The 19,632-nt window shown below is 46.4% G+C and overlaps 1 protein-coding gene and 1 long non-coding RNA gene across 6 annotated transcripts in view; one reads left to right on the top strand and one right to left on the bottom strand.

Annotated features, from left to right (window-relative positions):
* FLI1 (Fli-1 proto-oncogene, ETS transcription factor) overlaps positions 1 to 19,632 on the bottom strand; it is a 131,073-nt gene that overhangs the window by 93,033 nt on the left and 18,408 nt on the right. The window lies entirely within an intron of this gene.
* Positions 787 to 4,098, top strand: LOC121035631 (uncharacterized). The gene is made up of 2 exons (XR_005792998.1): positions 787 to 955; positions 2,887 to 4,098. It is a non-coding gene; the product is annotated as an uncharacterized LOC121035631 (long non-coding RNA).

Here is a 19,632-nt window from a genome sequence, read left to right as displayed (position 1 = left end):
AGGTTAACCATGGACACAGGAAATCTTCCTCCCACCCTCTCCCTGCTCCAGGATGACCAGGAAGTCTCTGACTCCAAAGCTAGTCAGTGGGGTTTTAGACTAGAAGGGTAGGATAGGAGGTCCCCCACAATAAATCCCTGGCCTGGGTCACCTGGCTTCAGGGTTTGAAAAGTCATTCAATCCCTTCATTCTTAAAGTTGACCTTCTAGGGAGTCTGGAGCTGGCAAGTTTCAGATTCATTTGCGTCAACATGTTGTTTGGTTAATGCAGCTGAGCATCTAAGCCCATTTTCTTAGAAACAGGAAATCCCAGTGTGCCAAGAGTAAACAGATCCCAGCCCCCAAAGGTTCGAGTTCATTTAGGAACTCCCTGACCACAAGGGTCTGTGGAGCTGTATGCTTGAGCCAGGCTCACTCTCCCGCCCATAATGGATCTTGCACAAAGAAATCGGTCTCTCTTCAGCTCAGCACCTAGAAGAGCTGTGAGCTGAGCCAGGCTCAAGAGAGGCCGGGGGTAGGTTAAGGACAGGATCCTAACGTCAGACAGCATGGAAAAGTATCAAGGGTCTTTTGTAACTCAGGGGGTGTTTCCCCTGAGACCCCCACCACAGACTCTCTGATTCCAGTGGCTTGCTTATAATTCTTTGTATCTTCCACAGCAGCAGGGAATCTTGTCTGTTTTATTCTCCATCCCACCACTACCACCACACCGTCTCCGGAACGGGAGGCACTAAGTGCATAGCTAAGGGGATGAACGAACGATTAGCTAAGTGGCACCATGAGAGTCAAGGCCTTCGTGAAGAAGCTTGCCCGTGCCGGCTTCGCGAGGCATCATGCAGGGGTCAGCCGCCATGGTCCTGAGGGGCTCAGAGAGAATTCTCGTGGGCAAACTTGTCAGCACTCAACCGGGAAGGACTGATTCTCCCAAAGCGGCCGGGAAGTTCCAGCCTCTCAAGGTGAGTTGAGCCAGCTCAGATAAGTGGAGGCTGGAGGAGAAGAAAATCAGTTGGCTGGCCGGAGGGGGAAGGGCAGGGGGCTGGCCAGGGGGGCTCCCTCCCACGGCAGAGATCCCGCTCCCTCGCCAGACAAAGAGCCCTCAGACGGCTACCACCCCAACCTCTGCCACACACGGAGAGGGCGAAAGGGCCCGGCCTCTTGCTGACAGCCAGCCCTGCTGACCCCGTTTGCTGTGAGGGGGCAGACGAGTGGCAGACGGCCGCCTCAGAGGCTGGAGTTGCTGAGCAGTGACTGAGGAGCCTGACAACAGAAGAAAAGAGGCAGCTCTTATTCTATTCTTAGTAGTTGCTTTCCACGTATGTGTAAGTCAAACATCCTATGCAAAAAGAGGCCTCGGGGCAGCAGGAAATTCGGAGTTGTGGGTGTCTTTGTGCTATCACATCAGGTCCTGGGTTTGCCTGTAATCCGGTCTCCGCGGGGCTTCCGTGGGGCGAGGCCAGGGAGGTGAGCTGAGGCGGGCCCCGCCTCCCCGGCCTCTGGCTTTATGACTCAAGGGGGACTCGGTGACTTTTCTTAACATCCCTTTTTCAGCATTTCATGTGGGTTTCTTTCTAAAGGCTAGAAAGAATACTTTATTGAAATCAAAAAGAAGTAAGTCTAGCCCTGTTAAACAATGCCATCCCAGGTCCAGAAACTGGGGAGAAGCAAAACAACATATACTGAAAGCCCAGCACTTAACCCTCATTTAATGATTTACTGTGCATCCGTTAGAAGTGGTGATGGTGGCTCAGTTGGTTAAGCGCCAGCTTAATCATGACCCAGGTCATGATCTCGAGGTTCGTGAGTTCGAGACCCTCGTGGGGCTCTGTGCTGGCAGCTCAGAGCCTGGAGCCTGCTTCGGATTCTGTGTCTCCCTCTCTCTCTACCCCTCTCCAGCTCACGCTCTGTCTCTCTCTCTCCCTCTCTCAAAAATAAATGAACATTAAAAAAAATTTTTTTTTTAAGTAATACTGTAGAATAGTATTTAATCATACAGGGAACATCTACAATTTAGTAAGAGACTAAAAGGAGATTGCAAAACAATAGTGTACATATGCAGGAAACAGGTTTACAAAGATGCAGTGAGAGCTTCTCAGGGCCATGGCCATTCTGGCTCCTGCAATGGCCCGCTTTCCCTTTTAAAAGCCTACTATACTTATCTACTCAATAAACTCTTTCTCCCCATTCTGATCTTGGGTCTCCAATTCTTTGGTGCATCTGGGGCAAGAACTGAGCCACCTGGTAACAATATGATTCTGGCTATATAAAAAGAAGGCATATATGTCTAGATATTTGCACTAAAGAAACTATAAGGAAACACACCGACACATTAACTGGTTATTTTCCGCACAGTGGGACTCCGGGTGCTTTTGTAGTTTTCTTTCATGATGTTTCCACATTTTCCAAAGTTTATCCAAAGCTGATGTATTACTTTGGAAATCACTATTTAAAAAAAAAAAAATTCTTCAAAAAGACATAATGCATTTGGGGCGCCTAGGTAGCTCCGTCGGTGAAACGTCCGACTTCGGCTCAGGTCATGATCTCACAGTTCTTGTGAGTTCGAGCCCCGCGTCGGGCTCTGTGCCGACAGCTCGGAGCCTGGAGCCTGTTTCGGATTCTGTGTCTCCCTCTTTCTACCCCTCCCCCACTCATGCTCTGTCTCTCAAAAATAAATAAACATTTAAAACATTAAAAAACAGACACGATGCATTTGATGAGCAAAAGAAAAACTTAAGCTACAACACAGAAAAGGAAAAGAAGGAGCAGCCTGTGTAGCATCTGAGGCAGGTGTGCTGCGGGAGCCATTTCTCTTGGCGCTGGGTGGATTCTGATGGACCTTACCATCCTGTCCCTGACTCTCTGTCTCCCCTCCTTTCTCATCCCTACACAGCTCTCTTCCTTCTGACCGATGACCGTGCAGGGCTCCAACAGCCCCTTGCTGCCCTGTGGCACCTGTCTGCCGGGCATGACTTTTGGCTTGTTTGAGGAGAGCAAGAGAAGCCAGGGCGGCGCAAGCAGATGTGATGAACGCAGCTCCGCTTCCCAAGGCCAATGTGAGTCTCACTTGTGGCTGGAGAGCACCTGAGATCTCTCCAGGTCCAGGGAACTCATGCTTTGTGCACCCAGAGCCCTCGCTGCCTTGGTGCAAAGCCCCACTGGAGAGTTAATTAGCAAGATGTCAGCAACTCCCAAATGCCACACCTGTCAGACACTGGCTCCCTCGGGTCCCCAGGAGAACGTGTTCAAGCTGTAAGTAAGTAATATATACAGACGCATATGCTTTGTATATATGTACACAGAGATGCACGTATACACGCACGCGTACATATATGCACGTATCAGACACACACATATGAGAAAAGAGGGGACAGATCGAACGTGCGAGCACACACCCCATTTTGTCCTCACGGCATTATGAAATGGTACATTTTCTTCGTCTAACTGATGAGGAAACTGAGAGTCTAAGAGGTTAAGTCACAGGGCCAGAAGTGGCAGAGCTAAGAATCTGAACCCAGTCCTGCATGTCTCCAGAGCTCTTAACCGAGAGCCCCGCTTTCCCTCTAGTGTCGCCGTCCCGGCAGGCTGCTGTTGGTTGTGGTACGTCCTAATGCCCCATAATTACTGGGTTCGACCCGGCCTCCAGAACAACTGTGACAAAATTTGTGGAAATGTTCACAACAGCTCTCGACTTCCAGGTTCTGAGATCAGAAACGGAAGTTTCAAAATACCGAAAGTTCGTTTATGTTGAACACACTGCTTAGGCTAAAAGCAGGAAGTCCGAGAAAGCCTGATCTCATGAGATTTTCAGCCCAATTTGGATCCACATCTGCACTTCTGGATTTTCCACTGAGTCCAACCACCCTCAGCTGCTCTGAGCTTCTGCCATTTCACCGACCCTCCACCTCCCGCACAGGGCATCGATAAGTAATAAAATATGCTGCAATTCACGAAGACGTATCCGGTGATTGGCCGGTTGCAAGGTGATGAGCTGGGATAGTCAGGAGCGAGGAACAATTGAAGTCTGAAAAGCATTCATGTTGCTTTTTGTAAAGTTACAAAAAAAAAAAAAAAAGCAAAACACACAAAAGCTCGAAACAATAAGTCATCCAAATAATGGCCTCTGTTCTCTTGCAGGTGCAGGAAACAAGTGGAAAGGAATCTGGCCACCTACTCCTTCCCTGCAGACCTGGCCTCCCCATTGGTCAGATTCCAGCGAGGCTGGAAGAAGAAGGGCAGGTGGTGGTGTTCAGAAATGTGCTTTGCATCACCAGCTTTGGGGAGCCTCAGAAGGTTGGGGAGAATCGCCTCTGTACCCCGAATCTCGTGGGGAGCGAGTCCCGCGTGTCGTGGATGCGAAATCTGTGACTAGGAGAAGTGAAGTGATTTGCTCAGCATCACACATCTGGTCGACAGCAGGAGCTGGCATTAGAACTCCAGTCTACGACATCCGGGTCCCCTTTTTCCGGTTAGGATGGCTGTCCTGCCTGCCTTTCAGCACTCAAATGAGTTAATAGATGTCCTAAAGTTTGTGTGTGTGTTTTTAAAAATTTTTTTAAGTTTTTGTTTATTTATTTTGAGAGAGAGAGAGAGAGAGAGAGAGAGAGAGAGAGCACAAGCAGGGAAGGGACAGAAAGAGAGGGAGGGAGAGAGAGAGAAGATCCCAAGCCGTCTGCGCGCCGTTCGCCTGGAACCCGATGCGGGGCGCGAAGCCACAAGCTGTGAGATCGTGACTTGAGTCAAAATCAAGAGTCAGACGCTTAACGACTGAGCCACTCAGGCACCCCTAGATGTCTTAGAGTGAATGTTTTCTGGGGATGCCATCATGGATGAGGCTTCCCTGTTCAGAGGCTCCCAGGAACAACCCGTCCCCACCATCCCTGGCGCCACCTTAGATACCCCTGTGGGAACATCTGAGGGCTTTGGGATAACAAGAATCCCCCACGCTTTGTGATGCGGACTCCTCTACCCGTGGACTGGCGCACATTCCCTTAAAGCACGACTTTAACTCAGCCACACCCGACTGAAAGAGTCCAGGAGAAGTGATGGACTGCATCTTAGGGCCACCTCCTCCCCAGCACAGGCACACAGGGGTCACTGCCTTGCCTTGTAAACCTGCACAAACGGGGTGCAGAGCAGATGCGGCACGACGCCTTCAGCAGCCGTGTGGCCTTGAGTAAATGACCTAACATCTCTGGGCCTCAGTTCCCTCATCACAAGGTGGGAGTTGCGATATATATACCTCACAGGTTGGTGGGGGAACTAAAAGGAACACACGTGGATGCAGGCTCCTCCCTCCCTTCCCTGCAGTCCAACACCATCCTTTTGGGATAAACCCCAAGCCTGCATGTCTTGGAAGCAGCACCTCTGGGTCCCAGAAGAACTGTCAGAAGCTGGAAGAAGGCTTCAGATTGGCAGCATATAGGCTTTCAGAGGAGTTTCTTACACTTAGCAATCATCACACACACACCGCCTGACAGCAAGCCCTTCGTGAGCCTGCTTTTCTCTTAGAGAGTGAATTTCCTGGGCACTTCCTCTCTCCTGACACGGGCCCTGCGTTGTCTCCTCTGCCCCATCACAGGTGCACAGGCTTCGCTGGGCACCCTGGTTCCGGGTGCGCTTGGAGCAGGGGTGAAGAGGGTAATCTCCCCCACCGCTTGAAGTTACAGTGGGAGGAAACAGGGCCTTTCATGTGGCAGGGTCGGGCATTCTCCCTGGAGCGGGTACGTTCCCCGGAAGCCAAGCCGGTGGGCAGAGGCCCAGGCCGCTGCTGCTTCCTCCCCACCTTGGAAAATTACACAGAGTGCCACTTTGCCCACTGGCTGCCGGGCAGATGCCCCGCTGCTGGCTGAAACTATTCTACCTCCTTAGGATGAAAAACAATAATGTGCCATGCCCACACTGACCAGTGTGCCCTTTCCTCTTCCTCCTCCCGGCCCTGGAAAAAGTACAGGATCTGTAAACAAGTCATTAGATTCGAGATCCTGCCCAATTTAGACTCTTTGTCTCAGTGTTCTCCAGAGTAAACTCGTGGTCACACCCACCCAAACCAAGCAAAGCCCAGAAGGAATGCAGGGCCCTGTGGCCAGGCTAACCACAGCTGACCCCACGATGCCCAGGGCTCGGTGCACTCCCGGGGCTGGGAGGGGCCCGCAGCAAGCCCTGCGAGCTCAGGTTCCAGCGGGCAGAAGAGCAGTGCCCTCGGACCAGCCCACAGCTAAGATCCCGGTCTCTGGGTTCAATTCCCCAAAGCAGTTTTAATTTTGCAAATGCCTCCCCAAACTATCAAAAATCCCAAATCCACCACCTCCTTTGAAGTCTGGCAAAAAAAACCCCCAAGATCAGCTTCTCTTTTATTCCTGTACTTCCCGTACAGGCAGGCTTCTAGAAAACAGAGGTTGGAGAAAATGAAAGTCAATGCCAAATACTAACCAGACAGAAGACTTTTCCCCACGCCCCCCCCCCCACCCCAGCTCTGGCATTATGGGCTGGGGAGCTGGGCCCCTCTCCTGCTGCTGAAGATCTGTTTATTTTGCACTCCATAAAGGGAAACCAGGCCCTTTTCTGACATTTTGGCTCGGAGGGGGTGGGGAGAAAAAGAGGTCCAGAATTTAAACTCAAAACCAGATCAGCTTCTCTAAATCTCCTGGTGCTTTTTCTGTGATGCTTCAATGGGCCACATTGTACGAATCAGGCTTTTAACTCTCCCAGCCCGTGATGCCGACATCTCTAACCCCTGCGAAATGCCATAAACTGCAATGACCCCTTCTTGACTTCCCACCACGCCAGTGCGCCCCAGATGAAATTAGGGACAGACGGCGCTCACAGGCAGCCTGTATTGCCAGCCTCACTGGCCTGCCTCTGCTGCCCGCCAGCAGGGAAATCTGCTGTGCCTGAAACCAGGTTCTCCTGAGCTGGACGGTGGCTTCCTTTAAACAATGAAACGGGGAATTTCCTTTGTCCTGGAAATGTTCCGCTTGTCATCCACGTTATCCTTATCAGCAGACCACAATGCAGCGAGGAGAGGCCCCAGTGTGCTCAGGACCCGGGGGGTATCATTGCAAAATGTTTTCTTCGCTTTTTCCTCTGCCTTGAATTCAAAGCATGACCTCTACCAGCGGAATTCAATCAGGTCAGCTCCCAGATTCCCCAGTGGGGAAATAAAAGTAGCACAGGCAAAGTCTATTGTTTCCATCCCAAGAAGGTAGAGACGTCGTCTTCTCTCTTTAGCATCCCAGTAGATGAGGTGGGATGGGGGCGAGGGGAGGTAATAAGAGGGCGCTTAAAAATTGTTTAAGATCTCGGTAATAAAACATAGCCTAGATCCTGCACTGCCCCTGCACTGCCATAAGGTTTTCCCCAAACGTGCCTGGCATCTGTGCTTCAGTCCTTTGCCGCGGCGCTGGCCAGTTGAAATGCAATTCATTTTCTATTTGGACAAGTTTGAAACTAGATTCCCGCCCCCCGGCCCCCACTCCCCCCCCCCCCTTTAAACAACAGGAGAGCAATACAGTTAGGAAAAGGGGTGGAGGCATGTGGAAACACCAGAAGGCCAAAGGAATTGCAAAAATAAACTTCTGCTAATGTTAACACTCTTGTATTCCAGGGAAGGCATAATTAATTGTATATGCTTAGTCACTTAGCAACCCCGAACTCTTATTCTGAAAAGCTGAAAATATTTCACATATGTAGTGAGTAAAGTCTTTGGGATCAGACAGACCCTTCTAACTGCATAGCTTTTGGCAAGTCGCTTGAGTTTTCTATGCCTCCACCCCTTCTCATGGGTAAAGTGTGGCTAATAATAGATGTATTCCATGGGCTGCGGTGGGAATGAAGTGCTAAAATGCATTTAAATTGCTCAGGACAGTGCCTGGCTCATCAGTAACTACTCAATAAATGTTATTATTATTATTATCATCATCATTACAGATGCCTCCTGCAAGGTTGTTTTAAAGTAAAGGGCCCAGTATTTCCAGAAAAGATCTTGAAAGCCAATCCCAGCTCTGAGCCGCTCTAAAGTCTCCGATCACAGAGCTTTCTCCAGAAAGGAAACACCAGGTAAGGAAAGCCCACCTCCTCAAGGAGGTGTTTACTTGTTGCTGTTGTTTTATTTAATCTTGCGAAATGCTTTCAAGGCCGTCTTTATTACAACATGGCTTTGAGGTAAATTTATCACTGGCAGGATCTCCCCCTTCGGCAGTGAGAAAACAAGGCCTGGGGAGACCTGGCCCTTGCTTAAGGACCCACAGCCCTTCATAGCAAAGCCAGTGAGCATGGCTTCCAGGGCTCTGTCTGCCAAAGAGCGGCCTCGCCTTGCGGGTGAGGAGTCACGCCAAGCTGAGACCAAGTTGATTCCGCCAACTGGAATTCTCCAAGGTGGAAGTCAGCCTCCCAGAATCCTCTTACCCTTGAAATTTCTGGATGCATGGTAGATTATAAGCATATCAACCACTACCTGTATATTCTATGCTCTCAGTTAAACACTGGTGTGGTAACGTCTCCAAAGGTCATTGTCCTCTTACCATTTTCTTTATTACACTCTACTTGCCTTGACTGCAGAAGAGAGAAGCTAAGAAAACGGCTCATGGACGCACAGATAAGGCCTGGAGGGACCTTGGATAGAGTGACGGAGCTTGTGATGCTGAACTTAGCCGTGCCACGGCGAGGCTGGGGAGGAAAGCAGCCATTTCATTCATCCGCTAATTCTGCCAAGACAGATTGAGGGCTTACTTCTCTTTTAGGCTTACTCCTCCTTATCATTCAAGGGTCACCCTCAATGTCACTTCCTTAGGGAAACCTTTGACCTCTGAGACTAGGCCAGGTCCCCAGGTTATGCTCCCCTGAAGCACCCTGCACTTCCGTTTTCACAGAGCTCTTTGCTCTGAAAGCAAATGGCTCAGTATTTGTTTTCCCTCCATCACTGTAATGTGATGGGGCAGGAGCCTCGCCTGTCTTTATTTACTACCGTATCGCAGCGCCTAACATAGAGAAGGTGCTCGCTAAGTACATGAACCTGTGCCAGGTGCTGAGGTCTCCAGGAAAAACTGGCCGAAAGTCTGCCCTCAAGGAGTGTATGCAAACATTAAAAACCCATGCTTGGGGCGCCTTGGTGGCGCAGTCGGTTAAGCGTCCGACTTCAGCCAGGTCACGATCTCGCGGTCCGGGAGTTCGAGCCCCGCGTCAGGCTCTGGGCTGATGGCTCAGAGCCTGGAGCCTGTTTCCAATTCTGTGTCTCCCTCTCTCTCTGCCCCTCCCCCGTTCATGCTCTGTCTCTCTCTGTCCCCAAAATAAATAAACGTTGAAAAAAAAAATTAAAAAAAAAAAAACCCATGCTTAACGCAGTATGACAGGAGTAACTACAAATTGCGACAGCCACACAATTGTATTCTACACACACTTCCTCACTTCGTTCCAGACAAAATCTAAAAAGAACAAACGTGGAAGTTTTCAACCCAAAGGGACATTTTTCTGAAAATGCACGAGGCACAGAAATATGGAGCTAGTTATGGAGCCTATATGTAATGGGGATGAGACTATGAGAGACTCTAACTGGCCGTTCACTGGGGCCTGTGGATTGATCTGTATTTTAATTCATCCTTTCTGGAGGGCAAGCAAGTGTAGAAGCAGACCACAGTGGTTCGTCACTCCTAAAACTATCCCGTAGCACTAGGCTTCAGGGAACTTTGCCTTGTTTTCTCTGCAGCATCGATCCATCCTGGTTTTAAGCAATTTGACTCAAAAATGCATGCCACAGATTCAGTGATGGGCATAAGACTGACCTTCCCAGTGATGTCAAACTGAACACCTTCTTTTTTTTTTAAGTTTATTTATTTATCTTTGAGAGAGAAGGCGTGAGCGAGGGAGGAGCACAAAGGAGGGAGAGAGAGAATCCCAAGCAGCCGCCACACTCTCAGCGCAGAGCCTGATGTAGGGCTCCAACTCGCGAGCCATGAGATCACCACCTGAGCTAAAATCAAGAGTCGGACGCTGAACCCACTGAGCCACACAGGTGCCCCAACCTGAAGATTTTCTAAGTAAAAGCCACCACAGGTCCACTCGTTGTGTGTCTCCTGGAGAAAGACTAGAGTGTTTATTCCTCTTGCTAATTTCTGAAGCCACATCAGGTATAGCATGTTCTATGTTCCTATTATCCATGGGTGAGGGCCACAAAGGAAAGAGAGAACTTGCCTCCTGTCTCAGAGACGTCAAGTTTTTGATCTTGGTAACTGATAGTACCACAGAACAGTACAAACCAAGGGAAAACTCATTGGAGGGAAATTGGGGTTCAAAGAAGCCACTCTAGCTAGTTCTTCTTAAAAATAAGTTGGCTTGTTAATATTTATACTTAAGGAGAAATCTTCCTACAACAAATTATAGGGATCTGGGAACTAGAAAAGCCAACCATCTATTAATAGGATGGAGTCCTACATAATAGAAAATCATATATTCACAGCAGCACAAAGCATCAGAACTGAAAACGACCTTAAAAATAATTTAGCACAATGCCGGCATTTTATAAACTCAAATCACCATGTAGTACAGGATTCTCTTTTTTTCTGAGGTCATTTTTCAATGAAAAGGTATATAGAAAAAGCCCATACCTTTGTTGGCCAGTCCAATATACATTTACTCACAATTTGTGAATATCCCCATGATCAATTCCAAGTGCCTCCACTTTATTGAAAGGAAAAGAAAGCATTATATTCTTACAGGTCAGCATAGAATTGGTGAAGAAGCCGAGAGACTACAGAGTAAACTTACTTCCAGCTCCAGGCCAACTGTGGTAGTACCTGGATAACACTGGACATTTACTTTTCGTTTGGTTTAATGTCAGTCCTAAGAGGAAGTGGAAGTGTTAGTCTCCATTTGGACAATACACAGCTGACTCAATAAAAAATAATCCAGGTAAATATATCCTCTGACTGAATTCAGATTTTAAGATGCTTTTGATGTGAATGATATAGACTTGTACTATCTGATAGGGAGTCACTAGCCATATATGGCTATCTAAATTTAGATGAACGAAAGTCAAGTGACATGAAATGAAAAATTTAGTCCCTCTTTCGCCAGCCACATTGCGAGTGCTCAGTGGCCACTTGAATTTGCGAGGCTAGTGGCTACCATATCGGGCAGTGCAGAACACAGCATTCCCACCTTTACAGGAAACCCTACTGGATGATTCTAAGACGTGTCTCTACATCTGCCACTCTCCTTTGCCTTTGAGATAAGGCTAAGGAAGTTGAGAACTACTCATGACGTTTCCCAAATCCCTCACCCTAAAAATTATGCAAGAGCCATATCTGTCATAAAGCTTCCTATGCATCAATACTCTCAAAAGAGAGATATCTGAACCTTCCACAGACCAAGAAAAAGTTGCTCTCTTCTACCCAAATCAAATCGAAAACCAGACATTCAGAGTTACTTGGAAAAGATGAGATTTTAGCTCGTTCCAAATGTGTAAATGTTTAGGCAAGACATAGGACGTAGTTAAGATGGCGGGAGGATGAGTTTGCCCAGAACCTTCATATGATCCAACCTCACAGAGATAGACACCACTGTTAAATGAAGTGAGTTTCCTGCAAGGTGGCATTTATTTCCATTGTGTGAGATGTTCTTCATAACTTGAAATACATATTCGGGATGCTGCACCATCTCTTTACCTTCACCGTGTGGTTTTTGTCTAAAAAACAGACTCATCCTTCAACAGAGCATCAAGATCTTGGTGGTCACTTGTCTTCCGGGGCAAAGAAATAGGACTGATTTTAGCTAAACTGCAGTTTCGGAAGAACTCTAGATCACTCTCTGAACAACTCAATGTCCAACCCCATGGACTGTGAAATCCCAATTCTGTTGGCTAGGAATACAACTCTAGTACATTATTCAACGTGTTTGGAAAAAAGATTTAAGGAGAAGCGCTGAATCCTCAATCCTAAATGTCTGGATGAGCACTTTAAAATGAACTGTCAATTTCATGTTCCTTTCTTTATGTCAGTATTTAGCGGCTTCAGTGTGGGTAAAATATTGGCAAATGTTCTCCCTCTCACTTCTGGTCACATAATAGTATTTGGTTGCATGGCATAGCCTGGAAGACAGAGATACAACCTCTCCTGCAGCAGTGATGACACATGATGAGACGAAAGACTAAGCTTGCTTTGTCTAGTCTCACGTGGGAAAACAGCCATGATTATTCCCGACTTCGACACTGACAGAGGACCATCTTTGAGACAAATTACTTCTTTCATTCTGCTGTTCCTTCACTCCCATTTAAATCAGTTAAACCTATGATGCTTCAGATAGACCAACACAACCCAAACAAATTCACAGCCGTTGCTCAGGGGAGTTCAGATCTCCAGTTCCTCCTAGACTGGAAAACGCTGCTTTCTGGAATGGGATGGTAAAGCAGAGCTTAGAGAAGGACTGAAATGTTAGCTCCGCTCTGAATGAACCAAGTTCAGACCTGGCCCTATATTGCCTTCACTCATGACCGCAGGGACACTGAGACAAGAACAGAGGTGTTGGCACAGGTGAATCAGTCAGGAGAGCCAGTGGGGCATCTGGCCAGCTGGGGTGGGGGGGATTTTAAAACTGTTCCCAAGGGAAGGTTGTAAAAGCTATGTGTGTCATATTCCAGGAGGACTCTTCAAAAGCAGAGACAAACCTAAACAAAAAACAAACCTGAGCATTGGTTGGACAGGAGAATTTTATTTCTCTGGTATTTTCAGTTTGACACACTCTTTATCAGCAGCACAAGCCTGGAATTCCTGAGGCTGCGCTCATATCCTGAATTCAGTTTTTACGTAAAACCTCCATTGATTGGGGATGGGAGTTTCACGAGTATAACAATGGCCGGATACGAGGGAGGGAAAGGAGGAGTATGTGATGTTTGGTCTGTACTGATGCATTCATAGGGGCGAGTGTCTTTATGGGCAATGAGATATGAATAAGTAGCCGATTGACAAAATTAACCAAATGCAAGTAAGTCTTTGGAATCATTAAAACCAGAAAAAGCAACCAAACCCCTGGCTTCAGTTGAAGAAACATTTTTATTATCTGTTATGTACAAACACTGACTCGGATGGGAAGAAAAACTAAAGTAATAATAATTAGCATTTACCTAGCTCTTTACAGGTACAAAGTGCTTTTCCTTCTGTACTTCTTTGAGTCTTACAATCGGTCAGTAAAGCAGCTGGAAAACTTATATACCTTATAATTATTATCATTACTCTTCCTATTTTACAGATAGGAAAGGAGAAGATTAGAGAAGTTACTATGTGGCCCAAGATCACACAACTAATAAGTTGGTTTAAATCGAGATTTTGATACTTCAAAATGGCTTACTTACTTACATGGCTCCCATGAAACCATCTGCCACTCTCATAATGATTTTCAAACCCCTCCAGCATCTCACTGCCAGCCTTCACAAGATTTTTGGGCCCCCCTTCTTAGGCAAGAAGGACCACACAGCACACAGCATTCCCACATTACATTGTGTGAGCACAAAGTGACATTTCATAACTCAGGCCGACTGAATATTGCTAACCAGCTCCGAAGAATAATGACAGAAGGGTGATTCCTTAGTAAAAAGTTCAAACAAGGCTCAACAACAAAAATGTTGCATGATTTACAATTGACAGTAAGAAGAACCATGTAATGAGCCACTCAATAGTCAAACTGTAGCAATTCATTAAAGCCTTGCTCCAAAAAATTCAAAGCAACTCATCACTCCACATTTCTTGCCAAATCCGTGGGAGAAGAGGGTTCCTGCTAGTAGTTTTAATCCTTTTGGGTGGATGGAGAAGCTGAGGTTTAGAAAGGGAGAGTAACTGGCCCAATGTCGTCCAGTCAGCCTAAGGCCAAACCAGGAGCAGAACTGAAATTACCCAACCCCTTAGCATTTTAGAGGGACTGATACGTAGATAGGATAAGGGGCCTCTTCTCGGGGAGCACAGATCTGCTTCGGAAGAGTCTTCCGCTAATGTGCAGAGGTGTACCCGGATAGGCTCATCATTAAACCTTTTTAATGTCTATGAGGCAGGGTGGAGGATGAGGTTTGCTCTAATTGCAGACCACTAACTCCCTCCGATCCCAAGGGAGTTGAAAGCAACATTAGCATCTGGAAAATGCCAATCCACCTGTTCCTCCTCCCATGAAACTGACCATTCAACCGACAGCGTGTTGGTGGCATCGACTGGCTACATTAAGGACTCCTATGTTTCATGTGACACTCCCTTGAGCCTTCTAGAAGACCTGAGGTCAGAGTCACCCCTCCCTTGCAGTAGTGGGCATACCTAGTTGCCCAGCTTCAGTGATAGCCCTTATTTTTCCATAGGAGTTCACCTGCACCTAGGCATCTGTCTCTCTCTTTACCCTAGTAAATGTGCACGTTTTCTGCACAATACTTAAACGTTCTCTCCTGTTTCCAATTATTTTTAACAATTAAGCATGCAAATGTCTGAGGAACATTTATTAAAATTCTGTGGGCTTTTAGGAAGGAAAAAAAGATGAACCAGCATGAAACTGAATCATCAAAGAGCTCTTACAAAACCAGCATTTTGAGCCTTTAATTGGAAGTGAATCAGAAACAGGCGTGTGAAATTTCCCATGAAATACACACAGGGTTTTAAAAATCAATAGCGGAGGGGCGGGGGCGGGGGAAAGGTGCTCTGGGCAGAGAAAGTGATGGGAAGAAATGGTTAATTACGATAAACTCCAACCCAGCCCCACTACCTGGTCATGGCTTGTCTATAAGCCTTTCTGAGGCCAAATTTGGGGAAGGATGTGAGGATGACCCTGGTACTCCCTTTACCACACTACAGACCCAGTAAGTATACAGAGATCCGCCAATCTCCAGAAAGAAGGGCTTAGAGGCCCTTGCGTCCAGAGCAGCAAATCCACAGGCCTTCGTACCTTCACTAAGTCACCCTGGGAAAATTCTCCACATGCCAGTTTCCTGAAATGACATTTCCAAAAAAGTAGTCTGCTCTTACTCCCTCCCCTTTCTAGAACAGTGCAGAAAGTACAGGCGCCCCTCAAGTTCTTGCCCCTAGAGAAGTCCTATGCTGCACCAAAGACCCTATTCGAACAGGATTACTTGTGCCCTTTGGCCCAATATACTCTTATTGAGGAGAATTCCAAGGCCCTTAGAAGAATCTCTACAGACAGGATTATCAGGGCTGGAGGAGCTGCAGGAGTTAACTCATGGATCTATGTTCTAGGATTCCTGATTGGTCACAAACCTGGTACAGGGCTAGGGGCAGAGTACGTGCCAGGAACAGAAAGGTCTGAGGCTCATACATGTACACGTGCAGTCCCTGCCTTTCCATCTGGAGTTGCCAAAGCAGGGTATGTGGGGCTTAGTACCCCAGTAATCCCTGACCCCACTCTCACACATTCTCCTCACGCCATATAGTTTCTGAGTTATTTTCCTCTTTGAAATACCCTTTCATCTAGAGATGCATTGAGGATTGGGTTGGGAGAAATCCGTATGAATTAACAATGATGAATTAGCCCTCTCATCTTAGAAATAAGTTGCTTGCCTGGGGAGCCACATTTCAGTTTCAGTTTGTTTTCCATTTCAAATCAGTGATCTTTGGGGTGCCTGGGTGGCTCAGTCGGTTAAGCATCCGACTTTGGCTCAGGTCATGATCTCATGGTCCGTGGGTTTGAGTCCCGCATCGGGCTCTGTGCTGTCAGCTCAGAGCTTGGAGCCTGCTTGGGATTCTGTGTCTCCCTGTCTCTCTGCCCTCCCCCACCATTCTCTCTCTCTCTCTCTCTCTCTCTCTCTCTCTCATAAACATTTAAAAAATTAAAAACAAACCCAAATCAGTGATCTTTGTAGACAAAAAAATGACTTTAGTAACATTTGGTGCCTGCATGATTGCTTAGATGCCTAGCTGGTTTCTGTGCAAAGTGCCACTTTCAATTCCCTGGGAGTATTGTAGAATTGTAAGGAAAGAAGATAGATGAACAAAGAAAGCATGAATTCATTAGGTCTTGATTACTTTGCTCCCAGAAACACCTTTATGGCAAAGGTGTTGTTTGGGCACATGAATACCCAAGTCCTACTTCGAGTCTCTTTTGCCTGGTTCTCACCTTTAGACACATCACATCTTGAAGCCTCAGTTATCTTTCCTGTGCAATGGCCTCTTAAGTTCTAAGAGTTTCGGGGAGTATAGTGTAAGTTGACAACTCGTGATATTTGCACTAAGGCCATACGACAGAGAAAACAGCTAGCTCCCTTGGTAGTTCCCTATTACTCTGGATTGTGCCTCAGGGTCTTTCAGAAATAATGTGCACAGCAGGTGGCAAGGCCGAGTGGTAAGGAGTGACATGACATACCCCGGGCAAGCAAGGAAAGCAACAGCTTCATCCCGATTTCTGGAATTTCTTCTTCCACTGACGTCAATGACCCTTTGGAGATACTTCAAAGCTTCTTTGCTTAGATACATGTTTTCTAGAGTTAGAGTTTCAAACATAGCCAGAATGAAATCACTAATAAGAGGGTTTCTTTGCTGTTATGCCGAATTAGGTTAACAAAAGAGTAAACCTTAAACACAGAGGTGTTCCATGTGACTCTTGAAGCTGTGTACACGAGTACGGGGTTGGGGGGTGCTCGTGTAGTGTTAGTGAGGAGAACGGGTTCAGTTTCCCTCCTGGAATGGAATCCAACTACAACTAGGAGGACTTCAAGTGGCTCACAGACCCCTGATAATTGCACGTGAGGTCCATCACACTGCCGTACAGAATGCTGCGAAAAACTTGCAAAGCCAGGTCCTCGGCCTGACGCACTGAGAATGAAAATTCTAAAAGAATAGGTTCTTCGGTGTGAAATTATGTTTGGTCCCAAGTATCCTTGGAGCTATGGTTTTCTTTGTTCTGCTAGAGGAAAAAGGAAATACATCAGGAAGCTGGGCCAGTCCACAGGAAGTCTCACTTGGGCTGATAAAAGGAACTGATGTGAGGTGGCTGTGGATGCAGTTATAAGTCAATCAGCCTTGAAATAACAAGAAATGCTATTCAGGAGAAACTGGAGCTGAAGTTAGCCTTTCTCGATGGTTTCCTTTTAACCTTGCAAAACATTCCCTCTTTGTGTTTTGTAGAAGCCCCAGATCTGTGTGTGTGTGTGTGTGTGTGTGTGTTTCCAAGTGCATGTAGTTTGTGTGTGTATATCAGTGAAAGAGAATGAGAAGAGAGCAAGAGTTAGAACAGGAGAGAAAAGGAGAGAAGAAAAGGTAAGGAAGGAAAAGGAGAAGCACTGGAAGTCAAAGAATACGCTATTTTCTACTGAGCTACAAAACTTGATCTTTTTTACCATCTCGTGGGCTCGTTAAAGCAAAACAGAACCTGGAGGTTTCACGGTCGCTGGCCTGCTGTCCAGTACACCTGCTAGAAAGACTGGGCAGGGACTCTTACCTGGGAAAAATACAGGGCTTAGGCTTCTGGAATAAAGGGTGGTAGAGAATTGAGATATGCCATGAATCTGACAAGTGCGGACTAAGGGTGGGGTCACTTAGACTGAAGGGCATTGCCAAAAAGCAACAAAACTTACATGGTCTTCAATAGGTGGGTTCGATCTGGAGCCTGACCTTCATGGATGTATGTGTCAATCTGGCAACGTATCACAGTGGCTGAGCTCTATGAGCTCGGTAGGCAAACAGGATTAGGTTCAAATCATTGCTTTTCCACTCTCTACCGTTATGACTTTGGGTGAGTTCCTCCACCTCTCCGAAACGGAAACAATACATACATCATCGGGTTGGTATAAGGATCAAAAGTGAGCATCTCTACAGAGGTTAAAACAGACATTGGCACACAGTAAGAGCTAGAGAAATAGCTCATATGTTTTTTTCTTATGACTCTGATTTCTCCCCCTTCCTCTTCATTGCTATCCTCTCTCAGATGGAAGGTGAGTGAGCCCCTTGCTCTTAAGTAAGAAGTAGGGAAAGACAGGCCTTGGCTAGGGCCATTGGGGGTTCATGTAAAATAGTGGGTGATACAGTTTCAAACTGAACTGGGGCCTCTCGGGGTTGACTGTGTTTTTGCCCATAGCATAGCACCACTTCCTGTTTCAAGAAGAAGAAAAAAAGCCTTCCAGAAAACTCATTAAGAGGCTCAAAATTCTTCTTGGACATCAAATAAGTCCTCAAAAATATCGTTTTCTTAAGGGTTAAGTGTAAATGAATCAAAACCAGACGAATTCAATTTCCCTTCAATTAAACAGGATTTTTTAAAAGTCCAGGGGAAAGGCGCTTGGGGCCAAATGTGTTTTGGGTTTTAAATGAGACCAAATTTTGGGAAAGAGTGTAAGACCCCATAGCGGAGTTAGGCCCTATTCTTAGTTTGCATTAGTGCAAAGGGATTAGCACAGCTCCAGTGTCACTTGGTAATAAAAACAACCAGCTCACAGAAATTCACAAAGCACCTCCGAGAGCCCCCAGCCTTCAACTGGCCTCAAAGATCACTCTAGAATTCAGTCCCGAGATGGCAGAGAAGAGCCACATGGGCTCCGATAGAACTTCTATGAGAGGCTCACTCATCCACGCCCCCAAATAAGCAATGTTTTTGAAGCCTCTCAGGGATCAGAGTTTTATGAGCGTGGGAGCTCAAAGGAAAATTCGAAATTATACCCTCATTGGATACTCGAGAAAACATTTAACATGAGAAATTGTGCATGAATTTGGAAGGACTGAAGTGACTTGCCTAAGATCCTATCACTCATTTGTGGCAGAGCCGGGGCCAGAATTCAGGTCTCTGGATCCCAGGCTGGACGATTTTAACTCTGTATTCACTAGAGTGGGACCTAAAAGTCTCTGAGATCAGCACATTTGGGTTAGAATGCTGGTGTCTGGCCCATTTTTTGACAAGTCTGTTTCTAAAGTCCCTCTTTATTTTTTACATCCTTTTACAAAAATTTTTTAAAAAGTAATATGTACTAGTGATTAAAAAAAATCACAGACTACCTAAGTTTATAGTGTGAAAAATAAGTCTATTTCTCCCTGCCAAGAGGCAACCACTGTTAATTGCCTCTTGCATATTCTTCCAGAAATTGTCTATGCCTAACCATGCTTACGGGTGCCTTTTCTATTTATTTGTGTATTTATGTATATATTTATACAAAAATGGGACCACACGTTTTGTAACTTGCTTTTTTCCATGTGAAGGTATACCTTGGGGGAACCTTCTAAATCAGTGTGTCTGGACAATTGAGTTTATTCCATGTAACACTTGCACGGTGTTTTCTTATATACATCCTCCATAGCGTTTTTAACAAGTTCCTTGTTGATGGATACTCAGATTCTTTCCAACTTTTGCTATTACAATGGTACAGAAAACTTCACGTACATACATCTTTCCTATCTGAGTGGACATGTCCATAAGCCAAATTTTTAGAAACTGGAATTGTTATCAAACTTCTGTAATATTTAACATCTCGATCGATGCTTCCAATCCATGTGCCAACCAGAATGTACCAAGCTAGATTCCCCCCATGAGATAAGGAGTGACATTTCCCCCTTACCCTTTCTTTTATTTTTTTCTTTGAGAGAGAGAGAGAGAGAAAGAGAGAGAGGGAGGGAGAGAATCTTAAGCACGCTTCACACCCAGTGCATGGCCCAAGTCGGGCTTCATCCCACAACCCTGG

Source organism: Herpailurus yagouaroundi, unplaced genomic scaffold (genome assembly GCF_014898765.1).
Source record: "Herpailurus yagouaroundi ecotype Mexico unplaced genomic scaffold, PumYag 161, whole genome shotgun sequence".
NCBI classification, from domain to species: Eukaryota; Metazoa; Chordata; class Mammalia; order Carnivora; family Felidae; genus Herpailurus; species Herpailurus yagouaroundi.
Note: the sequence above shows the minus strand (reverse complement) of the source record. Positions and strands in the feature narration are given on the sequence as shown.